This window comes from Monodon monoceros, unplaced genomic scaffold (assembly GCF_005190385.1).
Source record: "Monodon monoceros isolate NGI ecotype Baffin Bay Population unplaced genomic scaffold, NGI_Narwhal_1 Super_Scaffold_9, whole genome shotgun sequence".
Lineage (NCBI taxonomy): Eukaryota > Metazoa > Chordata > Mammalia > Artiodactyla > Monodontidae > Monodon > Monodon monoceros.
The window spans coordinates 27,983,733-28,004,495 of NW_021703786.1; the positions used below are offsets into that span (position 1 = coordinate 27,983,733).

Sequence of the window (20,763 nt, forward strand, 5' to 3'; positions counted from 1 at the left end):
CGGAGCGGCTGGGCCCGTGAGCCATGGCCGCTGAGCCTGCGCGTCCGGAGCCTGTGCTCCGCAACGGGAGAGGCCACAACAGTGAGAGACCTGCGTAACGCAGAAAAAAAAAAAAAAAAAAAAAAATTCAGAGGTTCTCAAAGCCTGTTCAGCGATTCCAGGGTAGGCGGCATCACAACAGTCATGAAGCTCACAGAACAAAAGCTCGCTGTCCAGACCAGACAGCTGCTATTTGATGCTGAGTTTGGTGTCTCGTGGACCGAACCCCAGGATGCAGAGGTAGGAGGCTCTTAGGGATCATCCAGTCTATTATAAATGAGAACTCAGCCCGCAGACCAGCCCTGCCTCCCTGTTAGCTCAGTGCCCTAGGGAAGGGTACGCCATCGCTCTGTGCCTCAGTTTCCTCCTCAGAATCTCGTTTCACTAAGATGTTGAGAAATGGCCTTACATCCTACGCTGGGTCTATGGCCCACACTAGGTCCAGAGAGAGCTACCGGGATTAGCTTTGCTGGGCTGTGGTCTTCGATCCTGGCTGCTATGCACTTGCAGAAGATGTGTCCTCGGTACAAAATACGACCATGCTTTGCTGCCAAGGATAGAGAAAATGGAAAGTTCAGCTTCTTACTCCACAATGCAGGAGTTCTAGTGACAGTTATATTTGGATAAATGGAAGTTAGAGGTTTTAGTGATTTTCCGGTATTCTGACCACACCAAAACTTCGCCCTAGTTGCTAATACACTCTGTGTCAATCAGGGTTCAACCCGAGAAACAGGGCCAGCAGGGTGTGTGTGTGTGTGTGTGTGTGTGTGTGTAGACTTATTGCAAGGGATTGACTTATGTGATTGTGAGGGCTGGCTAAGCAAGTCTGAATTCATAGGGCCGGGAAATAGGCAGACTGGAAATTTGGGGCACTGGCCGAAGCTGTTGGCCACACATGGAATTCTTTCTTCTACAGGGAAACCGCAGCTCTGCTTTTAAGGTCTTTCAGCTGATTGGGCGAGGACTACCCAGGTTATCCAGGCCATTTCCCTTATGTAAAGCCAATCGATTATGGGCTTTTATCACATCTACAAAATACCTTCCCAGAAGCATCTAGGTTAGTGCCACACAGACACACTCTGTCCCTGCAGAATGAGCCCTTTTATATTGACCCGTCCTTGAAATTTGCATTTGCTAAACTCCCTGATGCCACAAAGACAAGAGACTTCACCATTTGCTACTGACTTGTTGACCAACAGGGATTTTAATCCCCGGCTTGCTTGCCCCGGGCCTTTGTGGCCGCTCTGCACACAGCATCCCAGCTCTGGACTCTCTTGACTTAAACTTGTACCTTAGAAATGCACTTTTCCTGTGTCCCAGGCCCTCAGACCTCTTGCCTGCTAGTCTGGTGCTTCTCAAATTACCTGTGGCAAAGGACCAGTTGTTTTGCTTTGTTATTAATTTCCAATCCATTATGCGACTAATGCTTTCATAAAACACGATAAAGATGAACCACCAGAAAAAAATGACCATGCAGTTAGATGCCATGGAGCTATCAGAGTGTCTGGACATTGGCTTGCAATTTCTGTGCTCACCACAGGCCCAGGACAAGCAGTCTCAGGCTGTCACTGAGCATGGACCATGCACGCCATGGATGACTCATGGATTCCTTCTGTGAATATTTCTTGAGCACTTACTATGCGCCAGGCACTGCTTTAGCTCATGAAACTATACTTTTAATGGAGGGAGACAATGGAGAAACATAATAAATAAGTAAATTAAACACTGTGTTAGAAGGTGATACGTTCTATGGGAAAAACTAAAGCAGGGCAGGGGATGAGATTGCTGAGTTGGTTGGGTTCCCCACCCCCTGGCTGGGTGTTTTGGGGTTCTAAATGGTGATGTAAACCCATCTGTGGAAAAGTGTGCATGGTTGTCCTTATCGTTAATACGTTTGTATTTTAACAGGAAGCTTCTTATTACGCAGGATGAGAACTGAGACCCATGCATTGACACCTGTGGGTCAGGTCAACACTGAGGGCCTGGGATCTCTGAACCGGAAGCAGAAGCACGTGGACGGGCCCCGGGGAATTTCTGAACGGAGATGGGAGCAGAGAGAACCCGAGGAAGAGCAAAAGGTAACAGAAAACACTAAGGTTAAGCCAGGTACCCACCACCCCTCATGCTTAAACGGGAGGAGGAAGGAATGTTCTCGCTGGGCTCATTTTAACTCGGCGGGCAGCAGCTTCAAGGGAGGGCGCTGGGGTCCTGTAGACTTAGTACAATGCAGACAACCCGGGAAACCATTAGTCTTGCTGCAATTAGCAATTTTTTTAACAACAATAATGTGCTCATTGGCATCACCCCAGTTGACCGGGTGTTCGACTGTGAAGGAAAAGAACAAAATCTAAGAATGTGCACAAAGGGCTGGAAATAGAGTGTCAGGGATGCCTAAAGGCTGCCGTGAAAGCAGGGACCTTGTACTTTTTAGCTTTCAGGGTGAAAAAAACACTCCATGAGAACATGTGAGTTTATTGTTCCACTTGACAACGTGTAAAATGGAGACAAGTGATAATAATAGGTGAGACTTAGCATCCATTGTTAATCCACGTGCTGCGCCTTGAGGGGGCTCTTTCATTGTCCCCCATTTTCAAATGAGGCGTGAGAGGCTGGCTGACCAAGGCTGCAGGCAGGCTGGTGCTGCAGACCCTGGCCACTTGGCTACGTGTCTGGGCTCCTACCCATGACGCCATCCTGCCTCTCAGGAGCGCCCCGCGTCCCTTCCAGTAAGTTGCGGGGGGCTGTTCTGGGTAGAGGGAGCAGCCCAGGACCCTCAGAGCACTTACTTCACCAGCTCAGCCACTCAGAGACCAGCACCCAAGACAGAGCCTGTGCCCCAGGCCACGCTCCTGTAAGCTAAGCGGATCCCAACAAGAAGAGCACAGGCTGCTTCCTCAGAGCTGGCCAGGACAGGGAGTCAGTCCAATCACCTGCGTTTGGAGAGAGATGGATGGAGAGATGGATGGAGGGAGGGAGAGAGATGGGTGGCAGCCAGAGCAGTAGAAAGCTTCTGGCAGAGCAAAGGCAAGGCTTTGGGTGAGCCACAACGGGAGGCTGTTGGCGTAGGGGAGCTGGCATGCTAATTACAAGCAGGACACCCTTTGTGATTGGTTAGGGGGCATATTTGTTTTTGCCAGGTTGGTCCTGAGTTGAAAGCAGGGGCAAAAACGAGGGAAGCTGGCAGTCCCTGGCCAAGTCCTGGCCATTTTGGCCTGACTGCTGCAGGGGTTGTAGTCAGAGTTCTCTTGTCATATTTGGTCTGGCTGTTGCTGTTTGTATGTTTGATCTCTTGTAATGAGAATGTTCTCCAAACGCCGGCTCCCAGGCATGTTCTCCAAACACATGGCGCTGTCATGGGCATAGTGCCCCGGGGAGCTGATTCCACTGAACGCCTGGAAACAGACTCACAGGCCCAGGTGCGGGGTGGCTCTACACCCTGGAGTGGGGACAGAGGGCTGCATCGTGGTCATCTCCCCAGTAGCTACAGATGAGACCTGCCCCAGTCCTCTCTGTGGGGACTAAACTGAGCCCCAGGAACCCCTTTCCCCCTGTCAGACACCCACTGTTCTCTAGCCAATTAGCTCAGAAAAGCCTGGGAGCTTGGGGCTGGGAGCGGAGGGGAAGGAAACCCAGTTAGGTTGCCTCATTCCTGCAATCCTCTGCTCAAGTGTCTTCAAGTCAGTCTCTCCTGCGCTACATCGTAATGTAGCACCGCTGCTTATCCTGTCTTTATTTGGAATTTGGATATTTTGTTATCACGCGTTATTTGCATTCACTTTGATATTCTTCAAGTATTGCATTGCATATCGTTTATCTTGATCCCTGAGTGTTGGGGACTCCCTTAAATTTTGCACCTGAAGCAGGTGCCTCGTGCTCCTCACCCCGCCCCCTCCCTGCTTTCAAGCCCCGAGGGCTTCCTCCTCAGTATCTAGTGTTCCAGGGCTGGCGAGTAAATGCTGCACATTTTTAATGGACTGTTAGGTTTCAGTCATGGTTTCTGCTTCACTTTTTATTAATTAACAATTAATTCATCTCAAATATTTCTTGAGCCAACTCTATTCCAGGAACCGTGCCAGGTTCCGGGGATTCAGGAATGAGCGAAACACTAGTGGGTGGGCTTTAGCCCTGGAGCTCACAGTTCTGGGGCTGGAGTCCCGGACTCCGTGGCCCTCACCCTCCCTACCTTTGTCCCGGTGGAGGGAGGGCTCCTGGAGAGGGCCCTTGGTAGCCCTTGGTGGGGGCAGCACGCATGTTGGGGGAGTGAGCTGAGCCACATGCCTCCTGGCTCCTCTGGGATCAGTTTTGGCTCCGCCAAGGTGGCAGGGAGCTCCCCTGCCCCAGTGGAAATGACTGTCAGAAGAAGCCTGCAAGATGCTTGCACCGTGGGGTTGAGGGGTCAGCTCTTCGGATCTGAGAGGCCCTGCCCTCTTTCTCGACCCTGGCCAGCCCATCCCTCCTCTTTCATAAACACACTTAGAGTTTTGGAAACCAGTTCCAACCACCCCCAGCCCAGGACCTCACAAGAGTGGCCACCCATGGGTGTTAAACAACGGTGAACAGAGCGCCAAGGAAAGAGCCCATCTTGTAAAACCTTCGGTGTCACCTGCTTTGCAAATCCAAAGATAGAAACAACATCAGATCAGCTTTGCTCCTTACTGGCAAGCCTTTTCATTTACCTTGTAGGGGGGATGGTCACTGTCTGCGGGTCTGAGCTCGGGAACCCTCAGATCTTCTAGGACCAGGAACAGGTGGGTGTCTTCCAGCCCGAGGTCTGTAATGACACTGCCTCTCCAGCTGACCTATACCTTTGCCCCTTTTCCACTGTAATGCCCCATTGTACTAAAGCTCTACATTTCCCTGGCCTGGTTCCATAGCTCTGTGGGTTGCTTTTCAACGTCAGAAGTGTCTCATTTTTGGACATTAAAGCCCAAAGTTCTAAATCGTAACTTGTCTCTCTCATCCACTAAAAACCTTCTCCTTGGTCCTAGTTTCCTTCCTGGTCTCTCAGGCTCCCACCCCACCTTTTCACTCTCAGCTGAGGCCTGGCTCGTACTGGGAGGGGGATGGTTACTGTAATCATTGATAGGATGGATTGAAACCCACCATCTTTCTATTTGTTTTCAACATGTCCCATCTGTTCTCTTGTTCCCTATTCCTGCTTTCTTTTAGATGATTTTTTATGATCCCATTTTATGTCCACGATTGTCTTACTGGCTGTTATGGACTGAATTGGGTCCCGTTAAAATTCATATGTTGAAGCCCTCACCCCCAATGTGATGGTGTTAGGAGGTGGAGCCTTTGGGAGGTGATGAAGGTTAGGTGAGGTCATGAGGGTGGGGCTCCCATAATGGGATTAGTGCCCTAATAAGAGGAGACACCTAAGAGCTTGCCCTTAGTCTCTCTACCATGTGAGGACTTATCAGGAAGTCAGCTGTCTGCAAACTAGGAAGTGGACCCTCACCAAGAACCAAAGCTGCTGGCACCTCCATCCCCAGAGCTGTGAGAAATAAATTTCTGTTGTTTTAAGCCACCCAGTTATGCAATTTTAAAAATTTTGGTGGGCTTTCCTGGTGGCGCAGTGGTTAAGAATCCTGCCAATGCAGGGGACATGGGTTCGAGCCCTGGTCTGGGAAGATCCCACATGCCGCGGAGCAACTAAGCCCGTGTGCCACAACTACTGAGCCTGTGCTCTAGAGCCCACGAGCCACAACTACTGAGCCCATGCACCTAGAGCCCATGCTCTGCAACAAAAGAAGCCACCGCAGTGAGAAGGCCGTGCACCGCAACAAAGAGTAGCCCCTGCTCACCGCAACTAGAGAAAGCCCGCGCACAGCAATGAAGACCCAATGCAGCCAAAAAAGAAAAAAAAGAAAAAAATTTGGCTAATAAATTTCTATCTCCCCTCGTGTTGGTCAGGTTTTCTTGTAAACTAATGGGAAGATGTTACATTTTTAAATATTCAACAAAATGGTTAAAATAACACTAGAAGAGTCCCTGGATTAATATCCAAAATATATAAGGAACTCATACAAATTAATAGCAGAAAAGCAAATAATCCAATTAAAAAATGGGCAAAGAACCTGAATAGATATTTTTCCAAAGGAGACGTACACATGGCCAACAGGTACATGAAAAGGTGCTCAACATCACTAATCACCAGGGAAATGCAAACCAAAACCACAGTGCAATATCACCTCATACCTGCCTGTTAGGATGGCTGTTATCAAAAAGATGAGAGATAAGCGTTGGTGAGGCTGTGGAGAAAAGGGAACACTTACACACTGTTGGTGAGAATGTAAATTGGTGCGGACACTATGGAAAGCAGTATGAAGCTTCCTCAAAAAATTAAAAAGAAAACCACCACATGATCCGGCAATACCAATTCTGAGGATATATTGGAAGGAAATGAAATCAGTCTCTAAGAGGTACTTGAACTTCTGTGTTCCCTGCAGCATTATTCACAGTAGTCAAGACATGGAAACAACCTAAGTGTCTGTCAGCCGATGACTGGATAAAGAAGATGTGGTGTGCATACGTACACGCTGGAATGTTATTCAGCCACGAGAAAGAAGGAATTCCTGCTGTTTGCGACCACATGGATGGACCTTGAGGGCATTATGCTGAGAGAAGTCAGACAGAGAAAGACAAATACTGTATGATCTCATTTATATGTAGAATCTAAAAAAGCCAAACTTGTAGAAGCAGAGAGTAGAATGGTGGTTCCCAGGGACTGTGGGTGGGAAAAGGGGAGAGGTTGGTCACAGGGTACCAATTTCCAGTTAGAAGATGGGTGAGTTTCGGGGGAGCTCATGTACAGCATGGTGACTACAGTTAACAATTCTGTATCCTTTACTTCAAAGTTGCTAAGACAGTAGATCTTAAATATTTTCACTACCACCACAACAAAAAATGGTAATTATGTGATGTGATAGAGGTATTAACTAACCTTCCTGTGGTAATCATTTCTCTCTCTCTCTCTCTCTCTCTCTCTCTCTCTCTCTCTATATATATATATATATATATATATATATATATCATCACATTGTACCCATTAAACTAATACAATGTTGTATGTTAACCCCTAAATTTTGTCCTCGCTTCAGCAGCACATATACTAAAAACTCCTAAATTTAAAAAAATGCCTTAAAAACAACTCATACCACCAAATCAGCAATAGTTTAATAAATTTTTTTGAAGTATTTTTAATTACAAAGTTTCTTATACTTCTAACAAATTAGATTTTTAAAAAATTTAAATAGCTCATTTCATCCTTGTCATCCTTTTAAATGTTCTCTTTTTGTAGGTTTCGTAAAGTATCTATCAGTACTATAGCACATGGCTATAATTCAGAAACAAACATATCTACTGGGGGACACACTGTCAAGGATGTCCCCCAGCAAAGTGGGGGAGCAGGGCCTTCGTGGGCTGCCCCTTCTTGAGGGATCTTGAACTCATGAATAAAGGAAAATGAAGCTGGTCGATATCTTCCCTTCTCCTTTCTCTAGGGAGGGGTCAGCCATAAGGTCTGCAGGCCAAATCAGGCCCCTCTGCCTGATTTTGGAAGTAGCATTTTATGGGAACACGGCCACACCCATCATCCACATGTTGTCTGTGGTGGCTTCAGAAGTACGATGGCGGAGTTGAGCGGTTGACACAGAGACCATCTAGATTCCAAAACCTAAACTAGTTACTCTCTGGTCCTTTACAGAAAAAGTGTGCTGGCCCCCAAGACCCCTAAGGTGGGCTGTGAACTTAAAGGGGACTCTTGCAGCAGGCCTGCCTCTGTGAAGTCCTGGTAAGACTGGGAGAGGCCGAGAGCTCAGGGTTTTTGTATTTCAGGAAACCCAGTCTCCACAGATGCAACCGCAGTGTTCCCAGCACAGCACGTAATTGTGTTCTCCCCCCCCCTCAGAAAACCATTTAACCAGGAGGCCTGTGAGTTACAGGTGATGAGACCAGCTCTGTCTCCACAGGGCCACGCCCCTGGAAAATGGGAAAGTCATCTCCTTCAGTGTCTGGGCAGAAGATCAGGAAAGAGACCAACTGGGCATGGCCGGGCATGGCCGTGCAGGGCCCGGGGCCACTGGCGGCCAAGGCAAAGGCTTGGGGTGGGGATTGGGGGCTGAAGAAAGGATTCAGGGACTGGGCGGTCTAGGTCATGGGCCAGGAGAAGGAAGCTGTTCTAGCTTCAACATCTGGGGGCGGCTGCACTGAGTGAAGCCCAGAGAGTCAGGTGCATCACCCTGGGACCCTCACAGTCCGAGGGGTGTTGGGATGTACCTCAGTCTTCACCGGTTAACAGTGACAAGGGCACACCACCTAGTGCCTTGGGGGTCCGGCATGCCCTTCCCGGCCCCCTGCCATCTCTACTGTGGGATCAGAAGCACAGGCCTCGCAGGATTCAGGGAAGCAAAGGCAGAGCATCGGCCAGTGGATAAGTGCCCAGCGGCGGGGTCCGTGCTGGTCCTCTGCAAACGCTCCTTCCCGGAGAAGCCAAGCTGGCTGCAGAGAGGGGCTCAACATGGGCAACAGCTGGTGAGTGTCCTCAGAGCGGGACCCTCCCCGGGTGAGCCAGGAAGCCCTGTACTCAGTGAGGAGGGGGGCCAAGCCCCAGGGAGGAGCTGAGGAAGTGACATTCCACTCCGGCTGGAGATGGACTGAGCCGTGTTGAGGAGTGGTGTGGGAGCTGGGCCTGCGTCTTGCCTTTTGCTCCAGGAACATGTCATTTTCAATTCAGACCTCTTTGGTTTTACAGTGAACTCTTTAAACACAGGGTTGTTTTTAATCGTGGCAAAGGGATATCAAATAAGCAGAAGCTGTAGCTCCCTTTTCCATCCCCTCATGACTGAGGGTCCTGAATGGAGCCAGGGAGGGAGAGCTGACCTTCAACATCCCAAAACGCCAGGCAGAGAGGTGGGAGGTGAGTGGGGATGGTGCCTGGTGAAGGCCACGGCCAGGAGTGAATGACGGCCTTGTCCTGCCGAGGACTGGGTGCTTCGGCCCTGGGGCATTTTGGGTGACTCTATGAGGGACAGAGTCATGCCTGGATTGCTGGCACAGGCTCGTACAAAGGGAGGGATGTATCGCAGTGATTGTGACCTGAGTGGGGCAAGGGGGCAGCCTGGATCTTGAAGGGGGAGATGGAGGGGGCGTCTCTGGGAGCCGGTGCTCCAGTACCAAGGGAGGGTCCGAAGGGGAGCTGCCAGCACGCAGATCCCATTGACCCTCACCGTCTGGGCAAGTGCCCTGGATTTACTGCAGTGTTTTCACAGCCTCATCATGGAGGCCGCTTTCTCTCTCTCTCTTTTTTTAAAATCGTGGTGAATACATATCATGAAATTTACCATCTTAACTGTTCTAAAGTTAACCATTCAGTGGCATTTAGTACATTCAAAATGTTGTGCAACCATCTCCTCTATCCAGTTCCAGAACTCCTTCATCTTCTCAAAAGGAAACCCTGGGGCTTCCCTGGTGGCGCAGTGGTTGAGAGTCTGCCTGCCGATGCAGGGGACACAGGTTCGTGCCCCGGTCCGGGAAGATCCCACGTGCTGCAGAGCGGCTGGGCCCGTGAGCCATGGCCGCTGAGCCTGCGCGTCCGGAGCCTGTGCTCCGCAACGGGAGAGGCCACAATAGTGAGAGGCCCGCGTACCGCAAAAAAAAAAAAAAAAAAAAAAAAAAAGGAAAGGAAACCCTGTACCGAGGAGCAGTCACCCGCACCTTCCCTGGCAACCACTAATTAATTACTCTCTGTCTCTGTGGATCTGCCTGTTCTGGGCATTTCATACACATGGAATCATATACTGTGTGGCTGTGGATTTTTTTAATATCATGTTTTAAAAGATTTCTCCTCCCCACTAAAAACTGGGCCAAAGTTCTAAACAGACATCTCGTCAAAGAAGATACACAGATACAAATAAGCACATGAAAAGATGCTCCATATCATATGTCATCAGGGAAGAGGCACTTAAAGCAACAATGAGACATGACTACACGCACATTAGAATGGCTCAAATCCAGAACACTGACAATACCAAACGCTGGGGAGGATGTGGAACAGCAGGAACTCTCATTCATTGCTGGTGGGGATACAACACGGCGCAGCCACTTTGGAAGAGAGTTTGGCGGTTTCTTACAATCCAGCAATCCCACTCCTTGGTGTTTACCAAAAGGAGTTGAAGACACAGTCACACAAAAACCAGTACACAAATGTTTATCACAGCTTTATTCACAGTCACAAAAATTTGGAAGCAACCAAGATGTCCTTCAGTAGGTGATGGATAAATAAACTGTGGTACATTCAGACAATGGAATATTATTCAGTGGTGAGAAGAAATGAGCTATATTAAGTCATAAAAAGACATGGAGGAGGGAAGCTTCGATGCATTTTGCCAAGTGAAAGAAACCAATCTGAGAAGGCTACTGTTTGATTCCAACTACAGGACATTCTGGAAAAGGCAAAACTATGGAGACAATAAATAGATCACTGGTTACCAGGGTTACAGAGGAGGGAGGGATGAGTAGGTGGGGCACAGAGGATATTTAAGGCAGTGAAACTACTCCGTATGATACTATAGTGCTGGATGCATAGCATCATACATTTGTCCAAACCCATAGAATGTACAACCCCAAGATGAACCCTAATGTAAACTACGGACTTCAGAATTAAGAATACTATGTCAGTATTGACTCATCAATTGTAACAAATGTCCCACATGAATACAAGATGTTAATAATAGGAAAAAAAGGGGGTTGAGGGGGCAGTGAGAGGGTAAGAGGCATATAGGAACTCTGTACTTTCTGGTCAATTTTTCTGTAAACCTAAAATTCCTCCCAAAAAAGTCTGTTAATTTTTAAAAATCTCTCTCTGTCATGTCAGAGATCATCAATTAAATAATTGATTTGTTTTCTCGGTTTTATTCAAAGACACATGTAACTGCCCTTCAAAACCTGAAAAAACAAACTCTATCCAGAGCGTAGGATCCTGCTGTTTTGGTTAGCTTGGGCAGGTTCTCACTGGTAAATGTACTATTTTTTTTTTTGCATATTCTTTTCCATTATAGTTTATTACAAGATACTGGATATAGTTCCCTGTGCTATACAGCAGGACCTTGTTGTTTATCTATTATATATATAGTAGTTTGTATCTGCTAATCCCAAACTCTTAATTTATCCCTTCCCCGCACCATGCTTTCCCCTCTGGTAACCTTAAGTTTGTTTTGTATGTCTGTGAGTCTGTTTCTGTTTTGTAAATAAGTTCATTTGTATCATATTTTACTCTTTTTTTTTTTTTTTTTTGGCTGTGCCACGTGGCTGGCAGAATCTTAGTTCCCTAACCAGGGATGGAACCTGCGCCCCCTGCAGTGGAAGTCGGAGTCTTACCCACTGGACTGCCAGGAAATTCCCTGTATCATATTTTAGATTCCACATATAAGTGACATCATATGGTGTTTGTCTTGCTCTGTCTGACTTACCTCGCTTAGTGTGATCATCTCTAGGTCCATGCATGTTGCTGCAGATGGCATGATTTCATTCTTTTTCATGGCTGAGTAATATTCCATTGTATATATATACCACATCTTCTTTATCCATTCATCTGTTGATGGATAGTTAAGTTGCTTCCATGTCTTGGCTATTGTAAATAGTGCTGCCATGAACATTGGGGTGCATGTATCTTTTTGAATTAGAGTTTTCTCTGGATATATGCCTAGGAGTGGGATTGCTGGATCATATGATAACACTATTTTAAGTTTTTAAAGGATCCTCCATACTGTTTTCCATAATGGCTGCACCAGGTTAAATATACCATTTTTTTGTGTCTTTCATTAAGACCATTTTTCTGTGGGGGAGATGGCTCCAGCCCCACCCCACCCCCCTCACATACCCCATTTCTATCTCCCCATCTCTGGAACAGGGCTTTGTCCTGAATCACCTGAGGATGGGGTAAATTTAGGTTTTGACGGAGCCACAGGGTGGGGTTGGAGAGTCTTTGTTTCCAGCGGTTTCCCAGGTGGTCTGGTCAAGGGATCACCCTTCAGGTAGGAGGCTCTGGAGTTTGAAGATCTTAAAATAAATCTTCACGATTAAAGTAGTCCCTTGAGGGGCCAAGCCAGGAGCATTTGGTGAATTGGAATATCAGATTCCAAACTTGGCTCCACTAATTACAAAATGGGCGGGGTCCTGAGAAAGTTCCAGACCCCTCTGAGAACCATAAAGGAATTTTTTTGGATTCCTGACAGGTCCCCGGGAACCAGGCAGCCGTGTCACTTCTGCTGGCAACAACCAGGTTACCAAGTGGTCTGGGTGTTCCCGGGACTTTCCTGGGTTTCCTTCAGAAAGTCTCAAGTTCTGGCACACAGGGGCAGCTGACAACCCGGGATTCTTATTAGTGCTTTCCCACCAGCAAAGAAAGACACAAAAGATAAAAGTGAAACCAGCAGAACGCGTCTCGGTCGGTACTCAGTAGTGCATAGGTTCTTCTGTCTCGGAGCAGAAGGAATTCAGCGAGAGGCAGGGTGACAGGTTAGGAAAGAGCTTATTAGTATAGGACGCTTGTGAGAGATATAAGCGGTCAGGCAAGGGAGTGCCGCACCGAGAACTTTGTGGCTACATTTTTATAATCAAAGGAAAAGTGGTGAGAGGAAAAAGACCGCCTTCTTCCTCATTCTTGAGTAGACGTCACGCTTCTGTCATCAGTTCCTCCTCCAGGTCGGGTGGGGGAGTTTTCTTGTCCCTACATGGTCAAGCTGACACTGTCATGGTGCAATAGAAATGAGCGATAACATATACTAAAATATGATGTCATCTCAGGTTTCAGTATAGTGTCACCTTTTCCTTATATTTTTGCTTTTAGTGTGAGCAGAGGACCATGTCCTAAAAGTCATTAACTTACTGACCTCACTGGGCATGATGTGGGTCTCATGCCACCATTGTGTTATTGTTTGGGGGCATGTCTCATGCTTCTGTTGCATGGTTTTGTTGCTAAGCAAGCCTGCTTGGTTTTGTGGTTAAGCAAACCTACTTTCTTGAACGATCATTAACTTACAGGGGTCTCCCATACTTTTTCCTTTACTTATGATCCTTTAGTGGGATTAACTAATCACCTACTCTGTCTCTTTACTCTGTCCCTATCAAAAGGACTGAGATTTATAGTGCCTTATTGCTTAAGAAGCCTTCGGGGACGGAGGCCAGGCTGGAGATGCCAAATCCCCCAGTCTCAGCAGAGACCAGAGGGGAATTGGGGATGGCATCCGCAGAATCGAAGGCTCGTCTCCGCAGCCCTGCCTGTGCTGGTAGCCGCCCTGCTTCCCAGATTACCTGCCCACACCATAGGAGTCTGGGGGGTGCAGGGACAGCCTGGTCACAGTGCAACGAATATCCTTGGGGTAGATTTAGAGACAGATGGGCTGAGTCGAACCGCAGGCAGGAAATTTCATTTCCAGACCTCCTTCAAATTCTTCTTTCCTGACTCACTATAGTCAAAGAACGTTTTGTTTTACAAACAAAGCCGAGAAGGCCTTCCAGCAGAGGCCCATCTCCCAGGGCCCAGGTATCTCTCTCCCTCCCCTGAAGTCTGGAGTTGAACTTGAATCTCAGGCAAACAGGACGATGGTCCGATGGTCCGTAGAAACACAGAGCGTGTGGGAGGAATGGTGCTGTTTCAGTGGTAAAGCCGTTGTTTCGCAGCTTTTTGCTACTGTTTTGATTCCCATTTATTACTTAGGGCCCCTGACTTTCACCTTGGAGATATTTTTTTCCAGTATGAGATAATATAAACTAAGTCATTGAACAGGAGACTACTCTATAACACAGTTTAATTTTTTTTAATATCCCAAAGAAAAGGGATCTTTGCACTTTTAAGAAAGAAATCTTTTCTATTTCCAGAATACAAAAGATTTCCAGTTCTATTTCCACTTCTTGGGTAGAAGTTGAGCTGTAACGTTTTGGAAGCCATTGGAGGGACGCTGGGTCTCTTAAAGGCAGCCTGTCCTTGAACGCCCCCTCCCCCAATACAAAGTGTGCCCAGGTGGCCGGCATGATTGATGAGCAGTTAGTGGAGAAAAGGATGTTAGGGGCGGGGCAGGGAGGCAGAGGCCTAGGGCCTTGCAGGACCTCTCCTGGAAGGACAGCAAGGGACATCCAAGGTCTGTCCCCTGAGGGAGACAGTCAAGGTGAACGAGCTCCACTGTGAGGTTTTTGGGGTGAGAGCTGCTCTGAGTTCCGGGTCTCTCGGGTGTAGTTCTGCCGCGCGCCCTGCTGTGCATGGACAGCGTTTATCCCTGAGTCGAATCTGCCCAAATTTCTAGTTTGTTTGTCAGCGACTGTTCCGCTACAATGGGCCAAGGGCGGCAAGACTCTCCTCTGAGGGGCACTGACCCCTCCCGGGCCATGTTTCCACACCTGTCCACACTTAGACCCAAGGGAAGATGTGAACATCCAGGCGTTTGGCCCTGCCCGCCTGGGGGTGGGGCCAGAACCCTTAGTTGGGGCAGCTTCCCAGGTGATTCCACTCTGCAGCCATGGGGAGAACCGTAGCCTTTGAAGCACCTGCTCTTCGTGTAACCAGTGGGCTCCTTGAAGGGAACCCAGGCCCTGAGGGTGGGTTCTCCTCAAACGTGTATGACCATAAAGAAAGGAAATACAGGAGGGCTTGATAGCTAAGGATAGCTGGCAACTTCAAGTGAATTTACTCGAAACAGAGACTAAAATTTTACTCTAAACCAGTGTTTCTCAACCTCTAGCGTGCATTAGAATCTCCTGGGGGCTTGTTAAAATTCGGGTGGCTCCCCCCACCCCCATATTTCCTGCTTCAGCAGGTCAGGGCGGGCCCGAGCATGTTCATCACTAACACACTCCCAGATGAGATATGCTGATGCTGTAGGCCCAGGGAGCTACTGTGAGAACCACATTCAAAAGAGTGGGAAAAAAGTAAAAGGCTTGATTGAAGCGATTTTTAAAAATGAAAATTACAGAGAGTTTATTTTATCTAACATTTAATAAAAACACAGGTTGCAGGTGCCGTCAATTCTTAGAATAAAGAATGAATTAAGTGTGTGCGTGATGAGAGGAGTGGCAGGATGGGGAGGGGAATGGGGGAGGGGAATGGGGGGAGGGGCAGCCGGGGATGCTCCCGGGACGCGGCTGGGCTGCGGCCAGGGCCAGCGCGCATCAGAGATGTACTGGCACCATCCACGGCAGTTTTGAAGGACTCAGGGAGCTGGCAGGAGGGACAGGGCGCGGGCCCCAGATGAATCGGAAATGTAAACGCCTGACGTTAGGTTTTGGTTCCCGAGGCATCCGTTTCAAAAGACGTCCGTCGTGAACGAACTGTTGGCAGCTGCGTGGTACAGCCACCTGCAAAACAGCCAGGTAGGGATCCAGGCCCCCGCGACCACGAAGCTGCCCTTTCAGAGGCCCTGGAGGACCTAGATAACCAGGTGCTGAGTGACCCGGCCTCCGGTTTCCTGAGCCCTAATTCTCACTCTTATGCTTCAGTTAGCCCCTGAGTGACCCCTCGAAACCCCAGACACGCCTCCCTCGGACCCTAATAAAGGCAGAGCCTGGGGTCACCTCTCTCCCCACCACCTTGCTGTGTGGCCCTGGGCATGCCCTGTACCCTCCAGGACGTGTGAAGGATAAATCTTGTTTCCCCCTCCCACCAGATGGAGCCATGGTGAGGGAACCCTCTGTCTGGAGCCTGAGGCTCAACCCTGCCTGCCCCCCAAACTCAGAGCCCCTCCTCAGGCTGAAGCCGGGCAAGGGCTCTTCTTGACCAATCCTTTAGACAGGTTCCCCTGAGCCCTCTTTTCGGCAGGGCCGGTCCAGGGCCCGCCTAAGCCAGTCTCGGCAGAGAATCCTGCTATGTCACCCCACCCTTGCCATCAGACCAAGCCCCTCATCCTCACTTTGATGTCTACTCCTCGACCTGCCTTTAGCAAGAATCCCCCTCCCGTTGTCTCCTTTTAGTAATTTCCCCCCTACGGACGCCCTCACTGCTCCTTGCCTGTTTACCCCAGCTGTCTCTGCTGCCCTCGGAGACGAGCACAGCTTTTTCCTCTATCGCAACAGGACCGAATAAAACCCGGCTTTCTCGCTCAAACCAGCGTGCGGCTCCTTTGAGCACGAGGCCTGTCTGTCAAACACCTGTTTTCATGGGAGCATTACCCACCGTCCCCTGCCCTGTGCAGGCAGAGGCATTTGGCTGCAAGAGCCTCCCGCTAACCCACCCAGCCTCCCAGCCTCCCAGCCTGGCTGGCTTGGACTCCAGGCGCGTCTGTGCCTTGTGGGGCCTCACCCCGGGGCTTGCTAGACAGAGACCCCAGGCCTCCAGGGTGCCTAGCCTGGCAGTGACCTCTGGAAACTTTGCGGGCGGAGACGTCTCTCTGGCCACCCTGCCTTCTTTGTGAAGCCCGAGGCCCCTGCTGAGCCAGCCTGGCCGGTGGGGTTCTGCTCTCCCTTTGTGCCCAAGGCCAGGGGCAAGGACACGGCTGGGCAGAGGACAAAGCCGCCTGTCCTGCTGTCCCTTCTGCCGGGAACTCAGCCTGAGGACATGTAGCAGCGCCAAAGTAGACACAGGGAGGCTGCGTGTGGTGGGGACAGTGACGAGACCCAGATGGCCCAGTCTCCCGCCCACCGCAAGCATCCCCAGCCGAGGAAAATCGTCCTGCAGTTGTATTTAATGATGGGTCACGTCTGTGGAAACTTGTCTTCCAAGTTAATTCGGCAGGAGGAAGAGCTCCCAGGGAACTGTAAGTAGAGGGAGAGCCTTTCGGCGCATCCCCCATGGCTGTGACTGTCAGAGCAAAGGAAATGAGGGAACCAGGTGTCTCAGCTGGCAGAGGGGACTGTGGCCAGCCACCCACTGCTCGGCCCTAAATGCATTTCCCAGTTAGGAAGTGTTTCACACCGCCTGGCATTTCCGAAGGGCCCTCTGTTTCCCCCACAGTGTGGACATAGCGAAAGCTAATTGTGCCACCTAGAACCTGGGGGTCCTCCCCTGGCTTCTCTGCTCAGGTGGGACTTCAGGTGGGACCCACTGGGAAGCACCTTCCTCCACGTCACTCCTGAGTCTCTCTACTCCAGGCAGGGCGTCCACCCTGAGCCCAAGCCTGTGGTTTCATGGCCAAGGGGACGTCTGCCCGACTCCCTGCCATGTCCACCATTTCACCATCTGATGTTTGGTCCTTTGTGTCTTGGCACACGTAGACCCCGGAGAGCACAATTTTGGTGGAAGTTGGAGCAGCTAGAGCCTTGATCTACAGTTTCAAACTGTTCCTCGGAAGAGTGATGGGGCTTAAAGGAAAGAACGGTTTCATGCTCAACTATGTTAGGGGAAATGCTGGGTTAGTTGAGGTTAAACAGTCTTTGCAGCAGGACTTGTCAGAGCCTTTGTTCCTCAGTGATGTTTATTGAAGGGCTGCCGCAGGCCTGGTACAGGACCAGGTCCTGGGGTGGCAGTGCTCATCAAAAGGGATGGGCCTTAGAAAGAGGGGAAGTGGATAACTGATGCCTAATTAGTGCCTAATTGCAGCTGTCGTGGTGATGCAGCGAGCAGTGCTGGGTGCTCAGCAAACAGAGACCGAGGGAGTGAACGGTCCATGGGGGGCCCTTTCTGGGAAAGATGCCACAGCTGAGGGTGAGGAGGAATTAGGTATTTGTGTGCATGTGTAGGTGTGTGTGTGCAGGCATGCAGGATTCTATCCTGGGCAGGAAGCCCCTCTGGTGAGTGGGTGTCTTGGAGGAGCTGGAAGAAGCCAGCGCAGCTGGGGCATGGGGCATTCGGGTCGAGACTGGGGGAATGGTGCGAGTGAGCAAGGGCCAAGTCCTACAAGGCCCTCGAGGTTTGTTTGGATTTTCTCCTAGGAGCACTAGGAAGCTGTTGATGGGTTTTAAGTGTTGTGTTGACATGACAGTTGTCTTTTTTTGCTTGTTTGTTTTTGGTGGGGTTTTTTTGAATTTATTTTTTTATACGGCAGGTTCTTATTAGTCATCCATTTTATACACATCGGTGTATACATGTCAATCCCAATCTCCCAATTCATCACACCACCACCTCCACCCCCCGCCGCTGTCCCCCCTTGGTGTCCATATGTTTGTTCTCTACATCTGTGTGTCTATTTCTGCCCTGAAAACCAGTTCATCTGTACAATTTCTCTAGGTTCCACATATATGCGATAATATACAATATTTGTTTTTCTCTTTCTGACTTACTTCACTCTGTATGACAGTCTCTAGATTCATCCACGTCTCTACAAATAACCCAATTTCGTTCCTTTTTATGGCTGAGTAATATTCCATTGCATATATGTACCACATCTTCTTTATCCATTCGTCTGTCGATGGGCATTTAGGTTGCTTCCATGACCTGGCTATTGTAAATAGTGCTGCAATGAACATTGGGGTGCATGTGTCTTTTTGAATTATGGTTTTCTCTGGGTATATGCCCAGTATTGGGATTGCTGGGTCATATGGTAATTCTATTTTTAGTTTTTTAAGGAACCTCCATACTGTTCTCCATAGTGGCTGTATCAATGTACATTCCCACCAACAGTGCAAGAGGGTTCCCTTTTCTCCACACCCTCTCCAGCATTTGTTGTTTGTAGATTTTCTGATGATGCCCATTCTAACTGGTGTGAGGTGATACCTCATTGTAGTTTTGATTTGCATTTCTCTAATAATTAGTGATGTTGAGCGGCTTTTCATGTGCTTCTTGGCCATCTGTATGTCCTCTTTGGAGAACGTCTATTTAGGTCTTCTGCCCATTTTTGGATTGGGTTGCTTCTTCTTTTAATATTGAGCTGCATGAGCTGTTTGCATATTTTGGACATTACTCCTTTGTCCGTTGATTTGTTTGCAAATATTTTCTCCCATTCTGAGGGTTGTCTTTTCGTCTTGTGTGTAGTTTCCTTTGATGTGCAGAAGCTTTGAAGTTTCATTAGGTCCCATTTGTTTATTTTTGTTTTTATTTCCATTACTCTAGGAGGTGGATCAAAAAAGATCTTGCTGTGATTTATGTCAAAGAGTGTTTTTCCTCTAAGAGTTTTATAGTGTCCAGCCTTACATTTAGGTCTTTAATCCATTTTGAGTTTATTTTTGTGTATGGTGTTAGGGAATGTTGTAATTTCATTCTTGGACATGTAGCCGTCCAGTTTTCTCTTATTGAAGAGGCTGTCTTTTCTCCATTGTATATCCTTGCCTCCTTTGTCATAGATTAGCTGACCATAGGTGTGTGGGTTTACCTCTGGGCTTTCTATCCTGTTCCATTGATCTGTATTTCTTTCTTTGTGCCAGTATCATATTGTCTTGATTACTGTAGCTTTGTAGTATAGTCTGAAGTCAGGGAGTTTGATTCCTCCAGCTCCGTTTTTTTACCTCAAGACAGCTTTGGCTATTCGGAGTCTTTGGTGTCTCCATACAAATCTTAAGATTTTTTGTTCTGGTTCTGTTGGTAATTTGATAGGGATTGCATCGAACCTGTATATTGCTTTGGGTAGTATAGTCATTTTCACAATATTGATTCTTCCAATCCAAGAACATGGTATATCTCTCCATCTGTTGGTATCATCTTGAATTTCTTTCATCAGTGTCTTCTAGTTTTCTGCATACAGGTCTTTTGTCTCCCTAGGTAGGTTTATTCCTAGATATTTTATTCTTTTTGTTGTAATGGTAAATGGGAGTGTTTCCTTAATTTATCTTTCAGATTTTTCATCATTAGTGTATAGGATGCAAGAGATTTCTGTGCATTAATTTTGTATCCTGCAACTTTACCAAATTCATTGATTAGCTCTAGTAGTTTTCTGGTGGCATCTTTAGGATTCTCTATGTATAGTATCATGTCATCTGCAGACAGTGACAGTTTTACTTCTTCTTTTCCAGTTTGTATTTCTTTTTCTTCTCTGGTTGCCATGGCTAGGACTTCCAAAACTATGTTGAATAATAGTGGTGAGAGTGGATATCCTTGTCTTTTTCCTGATCTTAGAGGAAATGCTTTCAGTTTTTCACCATTAAGAATGATGTTTGCTCTGGGTTTGTCATATATGGCCTTTGTTACGTTGAGTTAGGTTCCCTCTATGCCCATTTTCTGGAAAGTTTTTATCATAAATGGGTGTTGAATTTTGGCAAAAGCTTTTTCTGCATCTATTGAGATGATCATATGGTTTTTATTCTTCAATTTGTTAATATGGTTTATCACATTGATTGATTTGCATATACTGAAGGATCCTTGCATCCCTGGGATAAATCCCACTTGATCATGGTGTATGATCCTTTTAATGTGTTGCTGGATTCTGTTTGCTAGTATTTTGTTGAGCATATTTGCATCTATGTTGCTCAGTGATATTGGCCTGTAGTTTCCTTTTTTGTGACATCTTTGTCTGGTTTTGGTATCAGGGTGATGGTGGCCTCGTAGAATGAGTTTGGGAGTGTTCCTCCCTCTGCTATATTTTGGAAGAGTTTGAGAAGGATGGGTGTTAGCTCTTCTCTAAATGTTTGATAGAATTCACCTGTGAGGTCATCTGGCCCAGGGCTTTTGTTTGATGGAAGATTTTTAATCACAGTCTCAATTTCAGTGTTTGTGATTGGTCTGTTTATATTTTCTATTTCTTCCTGGTTCAGTCTCGGAAGGTTGTGCTTTTCTAAGAATTTGTCCATTTCTTCCAGGTTGTCCATTTTATTGGCATAGAATTGCTTGTAGTAATCTCTCATGATCCTTTGTATTTCTGCGATGTC

At 47.9% G+C, this 20,763-nt stretch overlaps 1 protein-coding gene across 1 annotated transcript in view; it reads left to right on the forward strand.

The window, feature by feature from the left end:
- Nucleotides 1–20,763, forward strand: part of DNAH17 (dynein axonemal heavy chain 17) — a 160,970-nt gene that overhangs the window by 17,366 nt on the left and 122,841 nt on the right. Inside the window, exon 4 of the mRNA XM_029210802.1 lies at nucleotides 1,948–2,117. The gene's annotated coding sequence lies outside the window, so the exon portion shown is untranslated. The remainder of the gene's footprint in view (nucleotides 1–1,947; nucleotides 2,118–20,763) is intronic.